We start from the raw sequence: 26,886 nt of genomic DNA, 5'->3' as shown, positions 1-26,886 counted from the left end.
ACGGCTAGCACATATGTGCGAGGGGAACCTTACTATGATAGGGCTAGAACTCATGGTCTACCATTTTCTAGCCTTATGTCTTAACCACTACACCAAGCCATTCTCATTGCAGGAATAGGTTAGAGTTAGGTATCTCCTTATCCTACTGTATAGATCTGTGAATTTGATTGCATTGATTGAATGATTAAAGATTCACAAGGCTATTGCACAAAATCGTTGCATAAAAAATATATGGCATGTACCTCTAACATTTGCCCTGAAATTTTTTATATGCTAGATTCATACCGAGATGATACAAGTTGTAACTGAACAAAATGTGCTTCTAAGAATAGCCAGCATTATGCAGCCTTTTGCTCTGCCTAATACCTATCCTTAAATGACATCAGTGAGAACAATTGATCAGTGGAATAATTTGCCTCCAGAAGTTGTGGGTGCTCCATCAAAGAAGAGATTGGATAGCCATTTGTGCCGAATGGTATAGGGCAGAGGTCTTCAAACTTGGCAGCTTTAAGACTTGTGGACTTCAGCTCCCAGAATTATCTAGCCAGCTATGCTAGAATTCTGGAAGTTGAAGTCCACAAGTCTTAAAGCTGCCAAGTTTGAAGACTTCTGGTATAGGGTCTCTTGATGCACTGAAGCAGTAGCTTTCTTTAGCACCTGTGTGTTCATGAAAAAACACTTAACTGCAAATGAGTAAAATAGCTTAACAAAGTACTCAGAGCCTGAAGAGAGAAGATTGCCTCTTAATGTCCCCCTGGAATTTCTAGCTTTTTATAACTGCTTTCCTTTTTCAATATATTAATGAGACATCATTGATCAAATTCAATATTATATTCTTAATTACATTAAAATACAGCTTTCAGATTTTTTTTAATTATCCAAATTATCCAAAGCATATTAAATATGCATCTTCCTTAGAAGAATGATGTTCCAGAGCTTATTGACTTGTAATCAGCGTTGCTTCCTTGTTTAACATTCTATTTGTTTATTGCATTAAAATATCATGCAAATTTGATTTGTTCCCCATTAAATCTATGTCCTTACTACATTGGATCTAATCAAATCAGAAATGTCAAAGCAGTAAAGTTCTAACGACGTTGCATAAAGTACGGAAAAGGTTTCCAGACGTGTTTGTTGGACTGTAGCTGACGAATTATCTTTACCAAGATAGATCATGTCATACAATTATATCCAGAAGCTGCAAAGAGGGAGAGTCTTAAGACTCAAGCTTCCTAAAGAGAAGTAAGCAAAGTGGATGGACTCAATTACATTAGTGATGGGTGCACTATTGGAAGATTGAGAGGAAGGACCAGGCTGAGGGCAGATCATCCTGGGGGAAAAACTTGAAGAGTCAATACCGACAATTGATCGATCAATCAGAAAAGAGAACTCAACCAGTATATCTGTACATCTGCTGCCGAGAGAGAGACAGCTTTGACTTTCTTGGGTAATTGCATTTCTAGAACAAGGACAGCTGTGGGTTGCATCCCTTATTAATATCAGGATGGAGAACATATAGATCTCAAGCTCATACTCATAGCCTTTGAGACTTGTTTAAAACAGGAAACAAAGATTTCTGCAATAGGTTTACTTGCATGCAGTATATAAAAATAGACAGACCCATTGAGCTATTCATTTTTAGGGCAAGCAGTATTATAAAAAGCATACAAAAGGAATCAGAAATAGTAAGATAACTAAATAAATGTTCTGACCCAGCTGCCCAAACACGACAAATCCTCTGAAGATAACTCAAAGATTACTTTATTAGAAGCGCCGGCAGCCCCAGCAAAAAGTTTCTCTCTCACCGCAGGCTAACAAGTCTGTCCAGCCAGAAGATGAATCAGTTGTTTGCCACATCTATTCATCTCCGCCCCCTGCCTTTTATTCCCAGAGCTAGGGTGGGGCTTCACTAGCAGCGGTGGCTCTTCTTTCCCAAGGATCAGCCCATAGATTTCCACTGCTCTCCTCTCCTCTGCCTTCTGCGCATCCACATGTCAGGCACTGGACCCATCTGTTCCTCCACATCCTCATCAGCGACCTACAGATCTGCGGGCTGTTGACTTTCCATCTGAGGCTGATGGATGGCCCAGGCTCCACCTCTGTCTCTCTCTCTCTCTCTCTGCCAGCTCCATTCCCTCTTCCCCTTCGGAGCTCTCAGGTTGCCTTGATGCTGACTCCCACCCCTATTTCCTCTGATTTGGTTCTTGGAGGGGCCGGTGGCTGACAGGCCACAACAATAAAAATAAATAAGTATGGGAATCGTAAAGATAACTAAATAAAATAAAAAATATAAGAAGAAAAGAAAAATATACCTAATTTAATATACATTCCCCCTTACAAGTCTTGCTGTGCTGCCTTATTGTGGTACATTGGATTTTGTATGTGTTTGTGTGTGGGCACACGTGTGTGTCTTTCTGAGTGGGATAAGTGAAATACTAGCTGGAGAGTATTCCAAAAGTATATAATCCTAGCACAATTACCCCAAGGAATGATGGTCATCCTAGCTGCTCAACTAAAGCAAGATAGGCATCAGTAATAGCAATAGCACTTAGACTTAGATACCGCTTCACAATGCTTTACAGCCCTCTCTAAGCGGTTTACAGAGTCAGCTTATTGCCCCCAACAATCTGGGTCCTCATTTGACCCACCTCAGAAAGATGAAAGGCTGAGTCAACCTTGAACCTGATGAGATTCGAACTGCCAAATTACAGGCAGCCGGCAGTCAGCAGAAGTAACCTACAGTACTGCATTCTAACCACTGAGCTACTGCGGCTCAGTAAATTGGAATGGAAGCCATTGTCAAAATATTATATTATTTACTACTTATAACAAGAAAAAGAAAGAAGGAATGGGATTGCTCCAACCACTGATGCAGAAGACGAGAAAGTTGATGAGTTTTATGATCAAGTTCAATTTGCATTTGAGAGAATATACAAGCAAAATGTGGATGAAGGTGGGAATGAAAATGATGAAAATATTAAGGTGGAAAATGTAGCTAAACTAGACAACCTAGGAAAACAAAATAAAGCAGGAGAATGACTTATTAATTTATGTACCATATTTTTTGGCGTATAAGATGCACCTTAGTTTTTAGGGAGGAAAATTTTTAAAAAGCTGATTGGCGGGTCGATCGGCCTCCTGGAATACCCCCAATCAGCTGTTCCCAGAGGTGAATTTTAGCAACAGGTTCGTTGGTTGTGAGCTCTGTGCCTTGCTTTTTTTTCAGCCTCTGAAACTTCTGAAACTCTGTTTCAGGAAAAGCTTTTTTTTTTAGCACATATGTGCAAGGGGAACCTTTACCTTTAGTACTTGAGGGGCTGTCACAGAGAAGAAGGAGTGGACTTCTCTAAAGCACTGGAGGGCAGAAGAAGAAGTAATAGGTGGAAGCTTGTTAAAGAGAGACCCAACCTAGAACAAAGAGAAATTTCCTGCCAGTGAAAACAAATCATCAGTGGAATAGCTTGTCTTCAAGAGTTGTGGGTGCCCAATCATTGGACATTTTCAAGAATAAACTGGATGTCCATTAATCCAGGATAGTATAAGATCTCCCGCCTTGAGCAGGATGTTGGACTAGAGGGTGGGACTCTGATGTCCCTAACCCAGCCCTATGATTCTATGGTCTATGTTCTATGCCATTTCAATGATTTCTCCATTGTCTTCATACAACTTTACTATTGGTACAATAAGTCAGCCTAAAGCATTGGACAAAGATAACCATTTTCCATAATACATCCATCACAGAGAACCAGAGGAACTGGGAAACAGGATTTAAGAAGTTATTAAGGATAAATATGGAAAAAAAATGGCCAAGGAAGAAGAAACAGAATTGGATGTCAGTACAAAGAGTGAAAATTGAAGAGAAGTCAAAGGCAGAAAGAAAAAAGATCTCCGGAAAGAACTTAAGAAAGAATGTCAGATAAGAACCGGTGTTACAACCTCATATAGAAAGAAAGTGAAATGGAAACCGCTACAAGCCAGAAGAACATTTCTGCACCGAGTGCTTGTAGCAGATTTCACAACTGACAGTCACTTATATGCATTGTTAAAATTAGCCATTAAACAAGTTACAAAGTGAGCCTACTTGTCAAAATCCAGACTGTTCTACAGCAGAATGAGGTTGCCATTTTCCATTCCACCCTTCTGTACTTGCAGCCTTATCATTTATCCTCATTTTCCTTGTCAGAATATGTGACATATATTAAATATTTCTTCCTGGACACCAACATTCATCTCAGTTCCACTCCTGAATGCATCATTATCATTCCACATAGCTCTGTAAAAATCCTCCTTCCAGAATTCATTTTACTTCCGTAACTATCCAAATCATGTCATCATTTTTGCTTTTAGTTTCATTCAATCGATAAAGCCATAAAACTTTATTACTGACTCAAAATCAGTATCAAAGACTCATTACATTGCTCCAGTTTATACAGAGAGATCAAATTATGTAAAATTACATAAAATTAATTAAAATATGATAATGGGCAATAACAAAAGAGAAGACAGTTGATTTTTATCTTCCTTACAATTCCTCCCTCACAGGCAACAGCTTCATAACCAGCAAGGTTGTCTCTATTACTTGCCAGTGGTGGGTTGCTACTGGTTCACCCCGCATTGGGCGAATTGGTAGCGGCGGTGGCGGGAGGCTCCGCCCACCTGCCCGGTGCACATGTGCAGAAGCATTGCGTGCATGCGCGAGAGCACCCCCGAGTGAACTGTTAGCAATGGATTTTGAAACCCGCCCATGCTACTTGCTACAATTTTTGAATCTTCATGCTCATCCAGAACACCTGAAAACATTTAAATAAGAGGGACTATTAGTGTCCCTGAAGGAGAGGGAGTACAGAAAAATGTGGGTCACTGTTTCCATAACACTTGCAAAGTCTTTCACGGAGTAGAGTGTTCATACCCTTGAGAATTACTGAATGGAAAATGCTGAAACTCACAAGAGTGGATTCTTTGAAATACTTTGGGAAGTTGCCTGACATATCATGTAACCTAAGGATTACATAACCAATTTCCAGCTCCTGCTCCTGCAGAGATTCCACTTTGATCTTCCTGTATATTCATATTGATAGGTTTATGTGTCAATATGGCCTCTTTCTTGATCATAGCTGGTTCTCATCAGTATCTCATGGGTAGAAACATACACTATATTATTTTTCATTCTCCTTTCAGTTGCCATGGATTTTGCAAAGGGTTTATTAAATTAAAGGAGCAGACCTTGATGGTTAAATTCAACTTTAACCAAAAATTTAATAACTTCAACCAGGCCCTAAATTCAACTTTTAGTGCGATGTACTACAATCAGAACACAACTTGTTTTTTGAACCAAATTCACTGGAAAATGGATCTCTAATTATAAACATATAATTCTAAACATCATTCATTCATTGAAGGAGTGGTCCTAGCAGTTGAACTACAAATTGGTCATTGTATAGAAGAATAAGAAAATAGTTGTAATGCTTATTTCAGCTGCTTCTACCTGAAGACAAATGAAGTCTGGCACCCTCTATCCTAATGGTGCGAGTGACAGAATTACTGCATCGGTGTGCCTATCTGCTGTATTTAGTAGAATATTTTAGTTAAATGGTTGACCATTGAATTAATGTAAACCTAAAGTAATGGTTGACCATTAATGCAATCTCATTTAAGCTCTTATTTAATAGTGATCCACTTAAGAGCCTTGGTAGTACAGGGGTTTAAGGCACCCTGTTATTAAGCTTATTAAGACCAGCTGCCTGCAATTACTGCAGGGTTCGAATCTCGCCAAGGCTCAAGGTTGACTCAGTCTTCCATCCTTTCTAAGGTAGGTGAAATGAGGACCCAGTTTGTGGGGGCAATAAGCTGACTTTGTATAAATATACAAAAGGATGAAGGCAATTGCTTAACGCATTGTAAGCCGCCCTGAGTCTTCGGAGAAGGGCGGCATATAAGTCAAATTAAAAAAAAAAAAAAAAGAGGCCTGGCCCCAAAATCAAGAAAGGCAGGGTGATTCTCCCCAGGTGAATTCTTTAATATTCTATGCTTACAGGCAAAATCTTATCAAACTGAAGCATTCTTCTATCTGCATCTACAGTAGCTTCTGAGGACTATCAATATTAACTGTTAGTCTTCACCCTCCTTCTCTCATACAAAACATATGGACTCACCTGCTTCCTATTCTCTGGAATGTACCCTCTCCCTAGTGGGAATCCAGCAAATACATTCCATCACAGAGGCTTACCACATTATACTACCACCAGTGGTGAAATCAAAATGTTTTTACTACTGGTTCTGTGGGCATTGCTTGGTGGGCATGGTATGGCTTGGTGGGCATAGCTTGGTGGGCATGGCAGGGGAAGGATACTGCAAAATCTCTATTCCCTCCCCACTCCAGAGGAAAGGATACTGCAAAATCCCCATTCCCTCCCCACTCTGGGGCCAGTCAGAGGTGCCATTTGCCGGTTCTCTTAACTGCTCAAAATTTCTGCTACCAGTTCTCTGAACTACTCAAAATTTCCGCTACCGGTTCTCCAGAACCGGTCAGAACCTGCTGGATTTCACCCCTGACTACCACTTAAAATAGAAGTTCTCATACATTTTACACAGAGGTGGTATTCAGCAGGTTCTGACCAGTTCTGGAGAATCTGTACTGGAAATTTAGTAGTTCAGAGAACTGGCAAATAACACTTCTGACTGGCCCTAACCCAATCGATTGTCTGCCTCCTGAGTCCCAGCTGATCGGGAGGAAATGGGGATTTTGCAGTAACCTTCCCCTGCCACACCCACCAAACCATGCCATTCCATGCCACACCCACCAAGCCACACCCACAGAACTGGTAGTAAAAAAATCTTACAGATTAAGAGCAGATTAATCAGACAACAATTATTTTTGTGCCTCCAAACTGTTACCATAATCTCATTATAGAGACACAATCAAATGCCTGCTTCTAATCAATAAAGCTGACTTTGTATAAATATACAAAAGGATGAAGGCTATTGCTGAGCACATTGTAAGCCGCCCTGAGTCTTCGGAGAAGGGCGACATATAAATCAAATTAAAAAAAAAAATGCAGCATACATGGCAGGCCCTGATTTTGATATATATGGTATTTCTCCATCAGAGACTCAGCAAAGTCCTTCGGTGTCATACTTCTGCCAGCTGTAAAACTCAACCTGTCTAAATACATGAATATTTTCTAACTCCATCCAAGCTAAACATTTTCTAATATAAGTACCTAGCAACTATTGAACTAAGCTTATTAATAGACTAATTGGTCAATGATTCCGGAGGGTCTTTCCTTCCTTTGTTCAAGATCAGAACAATTATTGCTGAACCCCTTTAGGGGATCTGACAGTATTATCTAAGTATGTAAATAATGCAGTCAAATTTATCACTCTATTTCTTTTAATCAAGTCTGGGAAGATCAAATCCATTCCAGGTGTCTGTTCAGTTTTCTGCTGACTGATCAGTTTGCAAATTCTGAGGCTGATGAAACAAAATGAGATCTATCACACTATCATTTTTGTCAGAAACAGATGGAAAACATTACTAAACAAGCATATGCATTTCCAATGTCAAAAAATAAAACTATACTTAAAAGTCATTGAATACCATTTTTATATAAAATAATATAGGCACTAATGGCATATAAGACAATTAAATAATCATATGTATTTGTTGTAGTTCTTAGCTGGCAGAGATATCTTATGTCTCTTAGCTGGCAGAGACAATACATTTGAAGAATTCAACACCCAATGACCGAGCTTAATTCTAAGACAATAGGAGGGCAGGTGGGTAAAACAAGATTATGAGAAATAGAAGAGAAATATTGCTGGGGTTGTATTGGGGAAATAATACAAAAAGCAGGAGGTTAGTAAAGATATTAAAGAAGAAATACAGGGAAAGAAGGCAGTTACCTGTTCTTGGTAATTTCCATATTAGTGACATATCATCTTCATAGCATCATCCTTACATTGTTGAATTGATATAAAGCCTCTCTGCATTACTATTTTTTTTTTTTACCATGGCAATAATTAGGTGATTTTAGAAGATACAATACTAAAAATTGCTAGTGTAGAAATTACCTTTCTTTGCTGGCTTGGGTGTGATAGAATCAAAGCATCATAGAATAATAGAGTTGGAAGGGACCTTGCAGATCTTCTACTCCAGCAGAAGACCATCTGTGATGGCAAACCTATGGTACGCGTGCCAGAGGTAGCATGCAGCGCCCTCTCTGTGGGCATGTGAGCCATCGCCCCAGCTTAGCTCCTCTGCGCATGTGCGCACTAGTGGTGGGTTCCTCCCGGTTTGGTCCAGTTCGGCCAAGCCGGTAGCGGTGACGATATGATGTCACCGAACCGGTTCTCCCCCCCCGCCCTCCCATCCCCCCACCCCCCCACGTTATTCTTACCTTTTATTTGGTCCCACCCCCAATCTATTGCTGCCTCCTGAGTCCCACCTGATGACTAGAGGGGAAAAAAAACTGTTTAAACTCTTGCCGTGGCGCTTCAAAGGGCCGCCCTACAGCTGATCACTGTTAAAAGCAAACAAATAAGTCGGGTCGTAAGTGCGAGGACTGGTTGTAAGTGCGAGGACCTTCCAGAAATGACTCTGACCAGTTAGCCACGCCCACCTAGTCACATGGCCTCCAAGCCACACCCACAAAATAAGCCACGTCCACAGAACCGGTAGTAAAAAAATTTAGAACCCACTCCTGGTGCCCACGCCTCCCACCGGCCAGCTGGTCTTTGGATCTTTGCCGTGCACACATGTGGGGGTGGGGGGGCACACATGTGGGGGGCAGGGCGCACATGCAGGGGGCTCACGCACATGCGCAGGGGGCATGCCGGGGAGCATGCACGCCGGTGTGAGCCCGCATTGCATTTTGGGAGTTCGGGCACGCACACACGCATTCGCGCATGCGCACGTGTGCTTTGGGCACTTGGTCCGGAAAAGGTTACCCATCACTGCCCTATATCATCCCAGCAGGAGACCCTACATCATCCCAGACAAATGGCTGTCCAATCTCTTCTTGAAAATCTCCAGTGATGGGACACCCACAATTCCTGGAGGCATAATTGATTAATTCCTGGAAAAGGTATAAGAACAGCGCTAGTCAGTTTTGGATATGTTGGCCAATATGTTACAATGATAGCCCCGTTCCACCTCAATCAGGCTCATACTATTCTTTGCAAAATAGAATTACTAATTAGACATTGAAATACTGCCTGGTGAGCTGAATTGTTTATGGCTGAAAATGATATAGAGGGGATTTTGAAAGCTATAGTGGGGATTTGCAGAATTGTAGATAGCTTCACTAGAAAAAACATATGAAAAAAAGCCTATTCTTTGTAAGAAGCATTTCACTGAAACCTGTAGAAAGACTAAAACTTTTTGCCCTGATATTTGCAGGAATGGGGTAATTTACTAAATTGAAATGGGCATTCTGGAGCAGAGGAAAAAAACAGTAGTAAGGGGGAAAAACAGATTTTTTCCTGTTCACAGCATTAATGGGAGAAAGCCACAGCTGGCATTGTGTCAAAATAACTGTTGGGAGAAATTCTAGAACCGTTCTTATAGCCCAGGAAACACAGCACAATCATTCAGCTAATTTATCAGTTGACAAGCATAAATAATATCTTCCTCCACCTTAGGAATGTAAATGTATAGCTTACTTCCTTTCCTCTTCTTCCTCCTACTGCGCGACTTTTTCCTGTTCCTGTAAAATCAGAGCATGCATGCAGCTTCTATTGCTTTGAGGACCATGGTGAATTTGCATATTGAAAGAGCCATTCTAAAATAGAGTAAGGCTGAGATAGATTTTGGGTGCAGATCTGAGGTGGGCTGCTGGGGGTTCACAGGGGTTCGGGAGAACCCCTAGCTAAGATTCTGTGCAGTTTGGAGAACCCCCAAATCCCACTCCTGGCTGGCCCCTCTCACCCCTTCCTGCCCCTCTCAGGTGTCCCTACGCAGCCTGTTTTGGATGCAGGTAAGTTCAGGGCATGTGCAGAGGCTTGGGGAGGGTGAAAAATGGGCCTACTGGAAGTTCAGGAGCCTTGGGAGGCCATTTTTGCCCTCCTGGAGGCTCGAGAAAAGCCTCCAGAGCTTGGGGAGGGCAAAAATGACCCCCCGCCCCCCAGCAACCAGGCAGAGAACCCCTTGCTAAAATTTTTGATGCCCAGCCCTGGGGCAGATCAGGAATTTTAATTACAAAATTGGTATCCTGGGCTTGTACTGGTCTTTGACTATAATCAAGATTTTCGACAATATCCATTTCGTCCCATCCAAACTTCAAAAAAATGTGCAGTGGGATCAATATTTTTTAACTCTACCCACCTGTGGAAAGGGGAAGCAATGGAAAGAATCTTGGTGGATTCTTTGCAGTCTTTAGGAGATTTCTTTTCTATGCAAAATAGAACAAAGTGATCCTCCCATTTTAATTCCAGGCAAAGCACAGCTGATGCTGTAGCCAAGTATTACCTGGAATCTAACACTCTACTTATCGAAAAGACCATTGTTGTTACTGAGGAGAAGTGGAATGGAGAGAGAATGTCACAACCTGAATGAACTCTCCCAGTTGAAAGAGTGAACAAAGATTGATAGGGCCCACTTGTCTTCTTTGTTCAAAATAGTTTGTCTGTGAACTTACTGTACTTATAAAATGTTGCCCTAAGGCAATGCTGTGGGGATTTTGTTCTTTCTTACCTAGGTAAGATTTTTATCCATCCCGTTCTCTTAATAGTTGCTGCTTTCCACCAGGGGATCTAAGCAGGCCCACCCACTTTTGAAGACAGAAGGCAGTTATGCATTTTAACTCCTTCATTAAGGCGCACAGGTGGAGAAAGGTGCACACACAGGAGGTTCCACTTGGACAATTAATTTGATTTACTGTTCTATTAATTCAGTATTTAATGGGTTGCTTCACACTAATTGATCTTGTTTTCAGCAAGACTCATACCATTTTCCTTTGTAATTAATAGCAATCGCTCTAACGGTTTTATAAATCTTTCCATCCTTTAAGTGACTTTCAGAGTTTGACGGATCACCTCAGCTTCCCAGCACTGCCCTGGAAGTGGGACAAGATTGTTTACTGGGAAAGCATATTCAGTCTTGAACATCTAAAAACAGTGACTTCACCTATCAGATACTTAACTTCTTCATCCCTCCATAAAGCTTCATGATCCAGATGAATGGGATTCCTAAAACATATTGGATCAGTTGGACAAAGTGATAGCTTTAGACTGTTTCCTTCTTGCTAACATCAAAAACGTCATTAAAAAAAAGCACAACAAAGTATGTTCTTTCTGCGCCAACTCAGAAAGCTCAAACTGCCCAAGGAGCTGCTGATTCAGTTCTACAGAGGAAGTATTGAGCCTGTTATCTGCACCTCTATAACTGTCTGGTTTGGCTCTGCAACCAAGACAGATACAGACTTCATCGGACAAGATCCAGAAATTAAAGGAATGGAGATAACAGAGGAAAGATATAAACTACAAGCATTCGCAGACAATTTGGTATTCATTACAGAAGAACCATTGGAGACAATTCCTAAACTATTAAAAAAGATAGAGGAGTTTGGAGAAGTGGCAGGACTGAAGATAAACAGAGGGAAAAAAAACTAAAGTTATAGTCAAAAACCTCACACAGAAACAAAAAAGAACAACTGGAAGAAAAAAAATGGACTTTCAAATAGTTAAGAAAGTTAACTATTTCTTAACTATTTGAGCTGTCTATCTGGGAATATATTTAACAGCAAGATGTGCAACGATAAAAGAAGATAATTATATAAAATTATTTAACCAACTAAAATTAGATTTGGAAAAATGGAAAAATCTACATCTATCAATGTTGAGAAGGATTGCTACTGCAACAATGAAAACTGCTTTTCCTATTCCAAACAGTACCTGTAAAACCTTAAAAGAAATTCTTTGATGATTTGAATACATTGATCTTGAAATTTATTTGGCAAAGGAAAAAAGCTAGAATTAAATTGAAAATGTTACAAGAATCGAAAGAAAATGGAGGATTTAGACTAGCAGATTGACTTTTATATTAACAAGCATGTGTTATAACATGGCTAAAAGAATGGATACTCCCCAGACATTTAGAAGGACATGATCTACAACTGGGATGGCATGCTTTCTTATGGTATAAGAATAAAATCCACAGATACTTTCAAAATCACTACAGAAGATACTCACTATTATCTATATGGAAAAAAAATAAAAGCTAAGATCTATTTGAGAGTCCCAGAATGGCTCTCAATGATGGAAGCATTTACATATCCAAATCCGGTGAAGTTTGAAAAAATTGTATAAAGGCATTTTTGACACTGAATGGAAATTAAAATCTAAGCAAGAACTTGAAGTAAATTATCATGGAGGCCTCAATTACAAATACAATCTAGATATGATAAAGACATGAAAATGTACAGCTTTTATAAAGGGCAGACAGCCTTCGATCAGATATTGTTGAATTCTGATGAAAACTAATTAAGAAAATATCTAATATTTTTACTAAATTGGAAAATGTAGGATGAACAAGTAAAAGGCACAATGATACAGTGGGCAAAAAACATTAGATATAATATAAAATTAGAGAAATGGCAAAACTTATGGAAAATAAACTACCAATTAACAACGCAACTTCTTATAAGGAAAACTTATATAAAATGTTTTATAGATGGCACTTACCACCTGCTAATTTAGTTAAAATGTTTAAAAATATGTCTAGCAAAAATTTAAAATGGACACTGTCAAACTGTTTACTAAGACTGTATTACTATTATTCTTCTCATCCTTCTTATTACCTATCTCCTCCTACTTATGATTATAACCTTGTTGCTTGTATCTTTACAATTTATATTGTTTTATTTAGTTTCCTAGTATGATTTTGATTGCTTATTTAGTATCCTATGACTATCAGTAAGATTTGTATCTTACAATTCTTGATAAATGTATTTTTTTATGTACACTGAGAGCTTATGCACCGAAGACAAACTCCTTGTGTATCCAATCACACTTGGTCAATAAAGAATGCTAATTATAATTCTGAAGTTTCTTGTCTTGCCTCCCTCTCTCCGATCCAATCAAATTATTTATTTCCTATAACAAGTCTTCACTTTCTTTGGATCTACCTTGTTAGAATGGTGAAATTCCAGGTGTTATGTAATATGTCTTCTGTTGTTACTTTCAAGTTTCCAAATGGGATAAGAAACCTCAGATCTTGGAAATTTGGACCACATATTCCAAATTCCTTGCCATTGGCTCTGTGGGATAGCACTAACAGGAGTTGGTGTAAAGATCTAGAAGAGATCAATATCTGTATCCCTGGTTTAAACATTTGTTGTGTTTGCAGTAGGTAAAACCATTTACGGGGGAAATAATAATAAGGCAGGAAAAAAATAAGCACAAAATAAGGAGTTTTTTAAAAACACATTTCCCACTAAGAAGCTGGAAGTGGTGCAAAAGTGACAATGAAATTTCAAAACTCCTTCTGAGATAATAAACATAAAATATCTTGCATGTTTACATTTCTGAATGTCACTCAGATGTAATGGCGAGTCTGCACTGATTGCAATCTCTAAAGCCTCCACTTGAATAGGTGATCTGCAGCTTTTATCCCAATGAAAATTATAGAAGTAGTTTGTTTCTTTCCTGCTTCAAGCATTGCATCATGGTGAATTCATGGACCAGTTTACTGGGAAATAAACTCCACTGAGTGCTGGACAATGATTCATAGCATCCTAGAGCATAATTTAGCCATGGCTATGCTGATATATCAGAAATGAAGACAGGCTTTATATCACCATAGTGATGACTAGATGACACTATAAGATGCTATAAACCACTAGCACAAAAATGGCTCTAGTGGGGCTTTGATTTAAGTCTATGCCTCACTGCTGTTTTAATGCTATAGTTCCGTGTCCATTTATATGGGACTAAACTCACTGAGATTTATTTCCAAGTAAACACATATAAGTTTGTGCTGTTAGCATTTAACAACATTAAGGAAGTTTCTCGAAAACTGCAATAACCCAGAGAAATAAAAGCTTGTGCTATGATATGATTCATTTATGAAAAGGTGTCAAAAGTTCATAATTTTGGTTCACTAATCAAAGATATAACCATTTATCCTACATCGCTGGAGTACTATGCTAGTATTCTATTTAGACTTTAGCCAAATATGGGGAAATTTATTGTCACTGGGTTTGGCTAAACCACTCTAAGCATTTCTGGAATTGTATGCCATATAAATTGCAGAAATATATTACGGTAATTAAAATTGGCAATATGCAACTTCATAAAAGTTGCATACGGATCAAAGTTTTGAAAAACTACAGCGTCTAAGAAGATGAGCTAAGATCGGAAAACAAAGGGCAATGAAGAAGGATTTCTCGGGACTGTAATTTTGGTGTGCTAATATTTTAGAACAACATTTGACATTTTAAGTCAACAAAAAATGTAAAGCCAGCCTATAGTTAAATACGTGCTTAGTTCTCCACATAACAAAGCAGGAACTGCAATTCCTTACATCTGCCCTTTTTAAAACCTTGGAATGATATTTTCTTGCAACTAATTTCTCATTTCCATTTCCTCACTTCCTGTCTTAAATCAGCTTAGTCTTTTCTGAAAGAGCAGATGTTATTAATTATGCAGTTGTAAATTTTCGACAGAATCTTTACAATTTGCTACCAGATTCTGTTAAAAAATTGCGGTGTTTGGGATGGTGTAATTTCACTGCATTTTTAGTAGGCAAGCTAGTTAAAAGATTCAAGGAATGCAAGACTGAGGGCTTTTCAGGAGAGTTTAATCCTGTTTTTTTTTTTTTTTTAGTCAGCATTGCCTGCTGCAAATCCTTTCCAACTGTTTTACACCTCCAATATTGTACATATTGGTATGTACATAGGATATGCCAAAGAGAAAACGATCAAGAGCTTAGTTGTTTTCTTTCTTTTAGAAATTAGCTGGTCAATTTTATAACCTATAAAAACGGTAAGTGTATAAAATAATAAATTCTACTTCTGCATGCCTACATTGTAAATCTATCATAGGGCTTCATTTTTTTCCCTCTCTATCTTTCTTAACATGAAAACACATCTTAGAAATGCCTACCTTTCTGAAGACTTTACTAAGTAAAAGTAAGAAAATAATGTTTTTGTCTTTAACTTCTTTACTTTCCTGGCAAAATAAAAATTGGCAAAATGCCAAAAACAGATGCAGGACTATAATATAAAGTGTTGCACATACCCTTACTTTCAGTTAGTTTGACAACAGCTATAAAAGTTTAGGAACATTTTCCTTTGATTTGACTCCATCCGTTGTCAGCAGAACCAAATCTGATAGAAAGGGGGGAGAGAGGAAAGGAGGAGAGAGAGAAGGGAGGGAGAGAGAGGGAGAGGGAGAGGGAGAGATCACATCTCCCTTAAGTCTCTGTATCAGAGGTGGGTTTCAGCAGGTTCTGACCAGTTCTTGAGAACCGGTAGCAGAAATTTTGAGTAGTTCAGAGAACCGATAGTAAAAATTCTGACTGGCCCCGCCCTCATCTATTCTCTGTCTCCCGAGTCCCAGCTGATCGGGAGGAAATGGGGATTTTGCAGTAACCTTCCCCTGAAGTGGGGAGGGAATGGAGATTTTACAGTATCCTTCCCCTGCCACGCCCACCAAGCCACGGCCACCAAACAAGCCCACAGAACCGGTAGTAAAAAATTTTGAAACCCACCACTGCTCTGTATGGTCACCAATTGAATGGGAATACCAGTATGACCGATCTAGGAAGTATTTCTCTATTCTCTTCAGGTCCAATGATTTACACAAATCTTGATTACTATCTTATGTTTGACAAGTTGGCTGAAGTTCAAGACAGGAGAAGCGGCTAAATATTTCTTATTCAATCAGACTATAAGTTCATACGTTTTGTTATTTCATTCTTATTTTTTAATTTGATGAAACATTACTTGAGATATGTATTTAACACTAGTTGGGAAAGGCAGAACATTAATTACATAAATAAATTAATAAAATGTAGGATAACAGAAGATTAAATGAGATGGAGGTGAATCTTTGGCCCTGGTATTCGGAGTTTAGTGTAAATTTGCAGGGAGAAATGATATGTGGTGACACTTCTTATGCTGCTTATATATTAAGGTCAGATGCAGTGGTGGAATTCAAACTTTTTTTTACTAACAGTTCTGTGGGCGTGGCTTAATGGGCATGGCAGGGAAAGGATACTGCAAAATCTCCCACTCCACTTCAGGGGAAGGATAGTGCAAAATCTCCATTCCCTCCCCACTCCTGGGGGAAGGATATTGCAAAATCTCCATTCCCACCCCACTCTGGGGCCAGCCAGAGGTGGCATTTGCCGATTCTCTGAACTACTCAAAATTTCCCCTACCAGTTCTCTAGAACCTGTTAGAACCTGCTGAATTTCAGAAGTCACAATGCAAGTCCATCCTGTGACACTTGTGTGTCATACTTGTCATTGCACAAGTATCATTATTTTGTCATTATGATTGCAGATCTGCTCATGGACATTTCCTTTGTCCATCACCAGACTCCCTGTCTTGGCACTCTTTTTGATCAATGAATCTCCTGCCAAACATTTAGCAGTTATGCAAAATTTCTTACCCCATGATGCCTTGTCATTCAGGGGTTCATAAAGACAGACTTTGTCATTAGTGACTTGTGTTCTTCTTTATCCAGAACTTCCTGATACAGAGAAACAAATGAAGAATTACCTTTTTTATTGTCCACTTTCTAAAAGCTTTATTCTCTCACACATACAGTACACCTACTTATATAAAGGTAAAGGTTTCCCTGTCCAGTTGTGTCCAACTCTAGGGCACAGTGGTCATTTCTGTTTCTTGACCAAGGAATTGTCCAAAGATATTTTCAGCATTGTCTGAAGACATTTTCCATGATTATATGGCCAGCATGGCTATAGGTCAAAGGTGCACAGAATGCTGTTACCTTCCCACCAAAATGGTACCTATTAAACTACTTGCATTTGCATGCTTTCTAACTGCTAGGTGGGCAGGAGCTGGGACAAGAATGGGAGCTCACCTTGTGTGGTGTTCAGGTTTCAAACTCAAGCTCAGTTTGTTAAACTGCTAAGCCACCACACACCTCTAACACACACACACACACACACACACACACACACACACACACACTAGTGGTGGTATTCAGCCAGTTCTATCCGGTTCGAGCAAACCGGTAGCAGCAGCTGTGGAGACTCCACCCACCCACCCACCCGCCTGGATGTCATCATGTCCCAGTTTTGATGCTCTGCGCATGCGCTGAAAGCCCCGCGCATGCGCAGAGGTGGCACGTGCGAACTCACATTTGTGAACCGGTAGCAAAGGTAAGTGAATACCACCCCTGACACACACACATATATTGAAATCAAATATATTGAGTACCAAACCACGTCTTGACAGCTAGGCCAAGCAAGTCAAAACACCCATCACCTACTGTGCCTAGACCTGCATAATGAATGTGAAATACTATAGTTCCCATTTATTTACGTAACTTCTATCAAAACGTGATTAGTCTCAAGCCTTGTCACACTTCTTGTGTGTTTAGTCATGCTGGCCACATGACCACAGAGACGTCTTCAGACAGCGCTGGCTCTTTGAAACGGAGATAAGCACTGTCCCCTAGAGTCGGGAATGACTAGCACATATGTGCGAGGGGAACCTTTATCTTTAATACATAAACATTCAGCAAACCTGTATTTTTCATGTAGATATTTGTTGTTGTTTTAATCCTTTGCTTGATCTGTTTCTTTAGTATTTGAGTACTTCTCTAATTTACACTTTCACTTTTTTTTTTTACCTTGAAAGCTAAATAGAATAGAGGTGGAGTCGCCCCAAAATTGACAAGCTGTAGTCTCAAAACTCTTTCCACAAAAACATTAGTTTCCTCACACTTCGGTGATTTTTACAGCCCTTATTAAGAGAACCAAGAATTCCGTCTATTTGATTTATAATTGGAAATCATAAACTATAACATTCACCTGCTGTTTTCATACACAAGAAAAATGACACAATGCGGTTTCATCACTTACCATTGTAAATGGCATGAACCTGCAGCCCATCTTGTTCTCTCATAAATCCAACCAAGTGGATGCAGTAAAAGGAACACCGAAAAGTTCAAAGCAGGCAAAACAGAACAAGGCATTTGTACAAGGTTATTGATTGGTAACCTGTTTTGAAGCAGAAAAAAAAAAAGAATGCCATAAACATGGCTTTCTATGAATACCTCTATGGAAGACAGTCATATTCATTTCTATTTAAAACAATAGAATAATGGAAGAGAAGTCTTGGATGTCTTCTAGTCCAACCCCCTGCTTAAGCAGGAGAGCCTATACCTGTGATGGCGAACCTATGATGTTCTGTCCCCCCACCTCACATAGGCAGACACAAAAGACGTCTACCAGTAATTTATTTTTACAAGCTGACCTGAATCCTTTGGCAGATAAAAGTTCTGGGAGCTACTTTCCGAATGCCTGACAAGTTTCTTATCACCTCTAAAAACAGGAGTCAGCGTATCTGTAGTCCGTTGCTGAGGCAACCAAGAGTTCACAAGGCACAAAAGAGTAGTCAGAAGTCATTCACAAAGTCCAAGCCTTAATTCCGAAAGATATCCCATCCGAAGCTCACGATATGCAGTTTTTTGTCTGTCACAGAGCCTGCAGAGCAACCCCACCCACTTTTATCCCCTGTGGGGCATGGCTCAGTGACTCAGCAATCTCTGGCCCTTCCACACCTCTTCCTTTGCTGCGCATGCCTCTCCCTCCGACGCTGCCTGGGATCAATCCAAGATTGATCTTCATCACTCCCTATTAGTGGGTGCTCCGCCATGCCTTCCTCCTGGCCTTCAGCTGGAACCTGAGGCGTTGCCAGAAAGGAGGGTCCTGGAGAGGGAGGCCTTGTCAGTTGCTCCCCATCACTTTCAGAGTCATCTTCCTCCGTGAGGACAGGCTTGGGAGCCAGAGTCACAACATATGGCATGTGTGCTGGAAGTGGCACACAGAGCCATCTCTCTGGGCATGCAAGCCATCACCCATTGCTCTTTCAGGTTCTGGCATGCTGGCCAGCTGGTCTTTACATGCACTCAAACACCAGCAGGCTGGAGCTCATGTGCATGCCGGAAACCGGAAGATCATCTTCCCAGCAGTTTCCGTGTGAAGACAAGCTGGCCGGCAAGCCAGAACCCGGAAAAGCAACGGGTGATGGGTCGTGTACCCAAAGAGATGGCTCTGCATGCCACTTTGGGCACTCAGTGCTGAAAAGGTTCGCCAACACTGGCCTATACCATTTCAGACAAGTGGCTGTCCAAGCTCTTCTTAAAAACCACCAGTGATGAGGCACCCACAACTTTTGAAGGCAAGGCATTCCACTGGTTAATTTCTCCTTAGTTCTAGGTTGCTTCTCTCCTTGATTCATTTCCATCCATTGTTTTCTGTCTTGCCGTCTGGTGTTTTGGAAAATGGGTTGACCCAGTTATCTTTGTTGTGGCCCTCAAATATTGAAACACTGCTATCTTGTCTCCCCAGTCCTTCTTTTCAATAGACTAGTCATATCCCGATTCCTGCAACTCTTCATAAGTTTTAGCCTTCAGCTACCTAATCATCCTTGATCTTCTCTGTACTCTTTCTAGTGCCTGAACAGCTTTTTTTTATATTGTGGTACCCAAAATTGGATGCAATATTCCAAGTGTGGTCTTACTAAGTGTTGGGATGGGGTTGAGGGTTGTCCCCGAACCGTGAACCAGCTCACAAGCAAACACACTAGGACTGAAATAAAACTAGCAGAGGAGTCTTGTATAAAAATATACTTTACTTCAAAACGTTTAAAAAGCACTATATCTTTAAAAAGGCACATTAACAACAAAGTCTTATCTTGGTTAAATGAAGCCAGGCCATCTCCCTAAATTCCTCTCCACAATACCGAAACAGTCCATAAGAAAAAACTAACATGACATTAAGCAGCTTCAGTGTCAATACATCATCGAGGTGGTAGAAGGGCAGCAGCGTAAGCTTCACAGCTAAAAGTCACCTGTGAAAAACAATTCAATCAGCAAATGTGGCTTGAAGCTCCTGGGAGGGAAACTGTCCAGCTCTCCCTCCGATCGTAGCTCCAATAGCAGCAACAGTTCAGATGTTGGCTTGCGTGCTTCAACTCAGCAAAAGGCAAGCCGAAATTGGAGACTTCAAAAGGCTCCCAGCTATCTCAACTCACAGTTGCAGCTAGCTCCATGGGAGTATCTTTACACAGCTCTTTGGCTCCTTTTCTGCTGCTATCTCTGCTGCAGCCATCAGGACTCTTTAGCTGAGTTCTCCTCCCTTCTGCAGCTCTGCTCTGGGCTCTGTGTCCAGGTGCTTCAGCACTGACTCTGCATCTAGGCCTAAACAGCGTCTAGGCCCAAATAACAAGCAGAAAGGTCCATGCTTATATAGGGAGTTAACCTGCAATTAACTAGGGCGAGAAAGGCTTGCAGTTAATTGCAAACAGGAGATGGCTTGATTGGGTCCATACTGTTTGTGACTGATCAAGTAGCTACAGCAATTCTGAAAACATTCGTGACACTAAGGCTTTGTAAAGTGGTACTAATACTTTACATGATTTTGAGTCTATCCCTCTATTAATGCAGCCTTTTTTGCCTGCTGTCACACATTGTTGGCTCATATTTAAGTGATTGTACAGTAGGACTCGAAGATCCCTCTCACATTTACTCTTATTGAGCCAGGTTTCACCCAGTCTGTACCTGTACAAATGGTTTTTCTTGCCTACTTAGATACACTCAATTTTATTTGGTTAGATAGGGCCCAGTGTTCAAGTCTGTTGTGATCCATCTGGATCTTGAACTGATGATCTGTGGTATTGGCTATTCCTGCCAGCTTTGTGTCATCTGCAAATTTGATGAGTTCTCCTTCTATTCCCTCATCTAAATCATTTATGAACATATTGAAGAGTAGTGGGCCTAAAACAGAATCCTGGGATACCCCACTGCCCACCTCTCTCCATGTGGATTTAGTTCCATTAAAGACTACATGTTGGATACAGTTTGTCAGCCAGTTACAAATCCATCTGGTGGTGGTGTTATCTATCCCACATTTTTCTAGCTTTCCAAAAAGTAGGTTGTTGTTTACTTTGTCAAATTCCTTGATGAAAGTATATTATGTTCACAGCATTTCACTGATCCACTAATTTAATCACTTGGTCAAAGAATGAAATAAGATTTGTTTGGCATGATCTGTCCTTGGGGAAGCCATGTTGGCTTTTGGTTATAAATTTGTTTACTTTTAGATGCTCACAGATTTGTTGCTTGATCATCTTTTCCAAGATCTTCCCAGATATTGATGTCAGGCTGATTGATTGAGAAGGAGGAGGAGTGGGGGAGGAGGAGGAGGAGGAGGTGGTGGTAGTAGTAGTAGTAGTAGTAGTAGTAGTAGTAGAAATAGTGAACATCTTTAAAATATAAAAAACACAGTTATCAAGCTGGCTTAAGGCTGTGAATGTATGAAAGTGGTAAGATAGGATTATCAGTGCCTGTTTAATGTAAAACTCCAGTACATTTTACCTGTGATTACTTACTTTCCTTTCCATCACAATGATATGAAAATAGGAAAACCTATACCTGCCAGAATTTTCTTTCATGGAACTCTGAATAATATTCACAGGTAAAACTGGGACTCTTAAGTCTGCAAGATATCAACCTTCAGAGCAATCTTGCATGACCATTTCCTTAAATCTGACAGCAAATAGTTACTTCATGTCTCCTTTCTTGATATGAAGAAATTATGGATGCTAGAACTTCTGTAAACAACAGGAAATGAAATCAGTAGCCTTTAGGAACTTGCTGGAGTATAGCAAAAGCAATCCTAGCTAACATAAAAAAATACTGAGAACTCACATTCAGCTCTATCTAGAGGAAGGATTTAAGTTCCATAGATGGTGTATATAGTTCTCCATTTGGATATTGGCAAGCTATCATTGTCACTTCAGTGTCACCTAGAATTCTGTCTGGAATCCACACTGTACATTGGTCATTAATACGGTTTTGCGGGTCCAGAGGTACTTCACAAGAAGAGTACTCCACTCCTCTGCTCACAATAGAATCCCTTATGCCACCAGGATTGAAATTTTGGGCTTGGACAATCTGGAACTGCGCTGCCTGCGGTCTGATCTAAGCATAGTACACAAAATTGTCTCCTACAATGTCTTACCTGTCAATGACTTCTTCAGTTTCAACCTCAATAATACACGGGCAAACAATAGATACAAACTCAAGGTAAACCGCTCCAAACTTGATTGCAGAATTACAACTTCAACAACAGGGTGGTCAATGCATGGAATGCTCTACCTGACTCCATTGTTACATCCTCAAATCCTCACAGCTTCAACCTTAAACTGTCTACTGTGGACCTCACCCCATTCCTAAGAGATCCATAAAGGGGAGCGTGCATAAGCGCACCAGCGTGCCTACTGTCCCTGTCCTACTGTCCCCATTTATTTGTATACATTTCTTTTGTTCATAACCATATTTATATTTATACCTGCTATCTTTGACACATTTGACAAACTAATAAATACAAATAAATAGAACCTTCTGTGGGTTCTATGTGGGAAAGTGAAGACAAAGAAAACATCAGCTTAAGTTCCCAGCAATTTCAGATCCACCTCCTCCTCTATCAGTCCTGCTGTGTCCTTCAACCATGTGCCAGAATTGCCAGGATGTCTGCCATTATTATTACTATCTTCTTCAGAAACACTCAAACGAGGAGCCAATTGTCACACAATATTGCAGAGACACCATGGTAATGAGAACAGTCGTCATGGTGATGATACAACACTGCCTGTTGTCAGTTGCACTTAATTATTGTGGAAGATAATATCAAAGATAGGAAATAATTTGGGAAAGTTTTGATGCACAATTGTGGCCCATGCCAGAAGCCCCTGCAAATAGAAGTTGATCTCTCGTTTCCTCTGGAGACTGACCCTAAATTGCTGAAAACCTCTCTGATTTTATTTGGTGCCATTCCTTGAGAAGTGGAGCTAACACTGAATTAGAGAATTATTTGACCCAGAATTATTTTTTACAAACATAGACACATTATTATATTTTTTAATGCTACCTTGGTATCCATATACTTGTCCTTTCTGCCCTCTGTCAAAATTGGCTTTTACAATACAGAGGAAATGCTACTGTTAGGATATCCTGTACTTGCCAATATTCTAGTTGGTTATGGGGCCTTAAATAGTCTTTCTTACCCATGTATGGATTAATATATATTGTAATTAAGTGCAATTTTAAAGAAAGGTGAGAATGGAGGAAGGTCAGTAAGAAATTAAGAAGAAGTACCAAGATAGTTACGGGATGCGGTGGGTAAAATGAGGACCCAGATTGTTGAGGGCGCAATATGCTGACTCTGTAAACCACTTAGGGCTGTAAAGCACTGTGAAGCGGTATATAAGTCTAAGTGCTAGTGCTATTGCTATCTTATCAATAAGTTGGAGGAAACTCAGTAATTCCAATAGCTACCAGATACATTCCAATTAATGTCATCCTTGGCATCCATCTATTTATTCTCCTCTCTCTAGGTATGGATTAGAATAAATGTTCTCTCCAGTGGTGGGATTTAAATTTTTTTACTACCGGTTCTGTGGGTGTGGCTTAGTGGGCGTGGCATGGCTTGGTGGGCATGGCTTGGTGGGCGTGGCAGGGGAAGGATACTGTAAAATCTCCATTTCCTCCCCACTCCAGGGGAAACTTACTGCAAAATCCCCATTTCCTCCCAATCAGCTGGGACTCAGGAGGCAGAGAATAGATGGAGGCAGGGCCAGTCAGAGGTGGTATTTACCAGTTCTCCAAACTACTCAAAATTTCCGCTACCGTTTCTCAAGAACTGGTCAGAACCTGCTGAATACCACCTCTGTTTCTCTCCAGCTGTTTGCTTTAAGGAGATACACAGAGATAAAGAGTTGAGAATATAATATAGGCAATCATAAGATCATCTTTTTAAAAAAAGAAAGATATAAATTTATAAGGCGTATTATATGTAACATTTTCTGAGTACAGAAGCAAGAAATGTCTTACGTGCACAGAGAAAAAGCAGGCTTTACCACAATAACTTTTCACCATTTCTTCCGCGCACATGGACAAGAAGATAATCCTATCCAAACAGCTAAGCCATGTCTAATTTTACCGAGACCCGTTGATGCTTCCACATTCTGAGCAGAACCCAAATTTCAATTAAGGAAGGAGGAAAAAGAGTTTCTCATTCCATCCTCTGTTCTGTACCTTGGGAAGAATTTCTTAAGTCCATTTCTTTGATCTTTGGGTTTTTAAGCTCGCCTCATCTTACTCCATTGTCGTGGTGAATATATGAACTTTTGATTGTAGTAAGTTTTGAATGCCACTTGACTTGTTTCTGTTTTATTTTGCTTACTGCTAATGTGTTGGTAGCCCTTGAAACTGCAAATTCCATTACTTCCAGAAAACGGCATCAGAAAATGGATGCCTTACTTGCCTTTCCTCATTTATTTGCTGTCTGTTGTTATTTTGTTTCAAACAAATATAGTACCACTGTACATTGTGTGGCAAAGCTTAGAGGTTATTTTGATGCCAGTGCAAGAAAGAAAAGGCATTGAGCTAAATCTTTACTAAAGTGATTCTGCTTCAATTGAGTTGCTACCAAAATAATTTTGGCCCTTGATCCCTAAGGGGAATTGTGGGTAAACAATGTCCTTTGCTTTTGATGTCAGGATGAACACTAAGAGAAAAAGTTAACCAAGATACGAGGACAACACAAGTTCTACCCTATTATTATTATAATATCTGATAAATGTTAAGATTATTTTAATGCATTGACAAACCTCACCATTCAATGGTTTTAGAAATATTACCGTTCCATTATGAGATAATCCTTATGACTATTGCATTTTGATTTTTACTTCCTCTGTTTTCACTCTTGTTCCTGAATATCTCAATTGGCAAAAAAATAGAATAGAATAGAATATGCAAAAACCTACTGCTCATTTTATGAAAGAAACCTGTGAAATTGCTGGTTGAGCCCTAAATAACTTATCATCACATTTTTTCACTCATTTAAGAAAGGAAAGAACCTTCTTACAGTGAATCTTCAAGATATTCACAAAGACGCAAGAAGAATGGATCTATCTTTTTCATTGGGGTAAAAATCCTCATAATGTTGCATAATATCCAGTGGTGAAATTCAATTTTTTTTGCAGGATTGGATTGATGAGCTGTTGGTTGGGCATTTTACAAACATGTTAATTCCAGTGGTGAAATTCAATTTTTTTTTACTACCAGTTCTGTGGGTGTGGCTTAGTGGGCGAGGTGTGGCTTGGTGGGCGTGGCAGGGGAAGGATATAGCAAAATCTCCATTTTTTTTTTTAATTTGATTTATATTCCGCCCTTCTCCGGAAACTCAGGGCGGCTTACAATGCATTAAGCAATAGCCTTCATCCTTTTGTATATTTATACAAAGTCAGCTTATTGCCCCCACAAACTGGGTCCTCATTTTACCTACCTTAGAAAGGATGGAAGGCTGAATCAACCTTGAGCCTTGGAGAGATTCGAACCAGCAGTAAATTGCAGGCAGTTGTGTTAATAACAGGGTGCGTAGACCACTGTACTATCAAGGCTCTTTTATTCTTTCATTCCCACCCCACTCCAGGGGAAGGATACTGCAAAATCCCTATTTGCTCTCCACTCCTGGGGGAGGGATATAACAAAATCTCCATTCCCACCCCACTCTGGGGCCAGCCAGAGGTGGTATTTGCCAGTTCTCTGAAGTATTCAAAATTTCCGCTATCGGTTCTCCAGAACCTGTTAGAACCTGCTGGATTTCACCCCTGATAATATCTAGCCAGCACTTGATTTCTGGTATCATTCTGTTTGATCACCAGATCCAGAATCAATTTTCTGAAACCAAATGTGTAGACCGACCATAAACATATCTGGCTTTCTTTTCACTAGAGGTGAATCATTTTACCAGACCATCTTTATACAATGGTGGCCCCATTCCAGTCTCTACATATTGAGAGAAAAGGCTGCAAATGTTTACAGACGCACATCTATATGTACAAATTTGTTCAATATAGTTGGTAATCCCATGTGGTCAAATATTGTAAAACGCAAATAATTTTAAATGTATAGTTTTATTTTTCCCCAGCATTTAGCTTTTTGTGCTGATGCTGAAAACAAACACAGCAGGCAACATTTGTCTCTGGGCTAATCTTTCATTAATGGTAACTTCAGCACAAGTTATTTTTTGTGTCATTGTTATCTTCCTATGGAGTGGTATTCCAGGTGGATTAAATGTTTCTTTCCTCTGATGTTCAGTCATATTCTATATTTTTCCCCCATTTAAAAAAATAGGCAAAATTATTCCTAATGCACAGTTGAGGTTCCACAGAACATTTGTCTGATATTCACTTCTAATAAGTATTCTAGGTTCTTTAGATTCTATTTGCTGTGGACAGGCATAAAGACATATGCCTGTCTAGTCACAAGGTACAATGTGATGTGCAAAATGCAAATAAAATTCCATCTTACTACCGTATTTTTCGGAGTATAAGACGCACCTTAGTTTTTGGGGAGGAAAATAAGAAAAAAGCTGATTGGTGGGTGGATAGGCCTCCCAGAATACCCCCAATCAGCTGTTTCCAGAGGTGAATTTTAGCAATAGGTTCGTTCGTTGTGAGCTCTGTGCCTTGCTTTTTTTTCTGCCTCTGAAACTTCTGAAACTCTGTTTCAGAAAAAACTTTTTTTTCTGCCTCTAAAAGTCTCCAAAACAGAGCTCCTGAAAAAAAAAAGACTTTTTTCCCTGAAGCTTCTTTCAGAGGCTTTTTTTCTGAAGCTTCTTTCAGA

This window comes from Pituophis catenifer, unplaced genomic scaffold (assembly GCF_029215685.1).
Source record: "Pituophis catenifer annectens isolate HBS135680 unplaced genomic scaffold, rPitCat1.0.hap2 SCAF_7, whole genome shotgun sequence".
In the NCBI taxonomy this organism is placed as follows: Eukaryota; Metazoa; Chordata; class Lepidosauria; order Squamata; family Colubridae; genus Pituophis; species Pituophis catenifer.
This window is presented reverse-complemented; position numbering follows the sequence as displayed.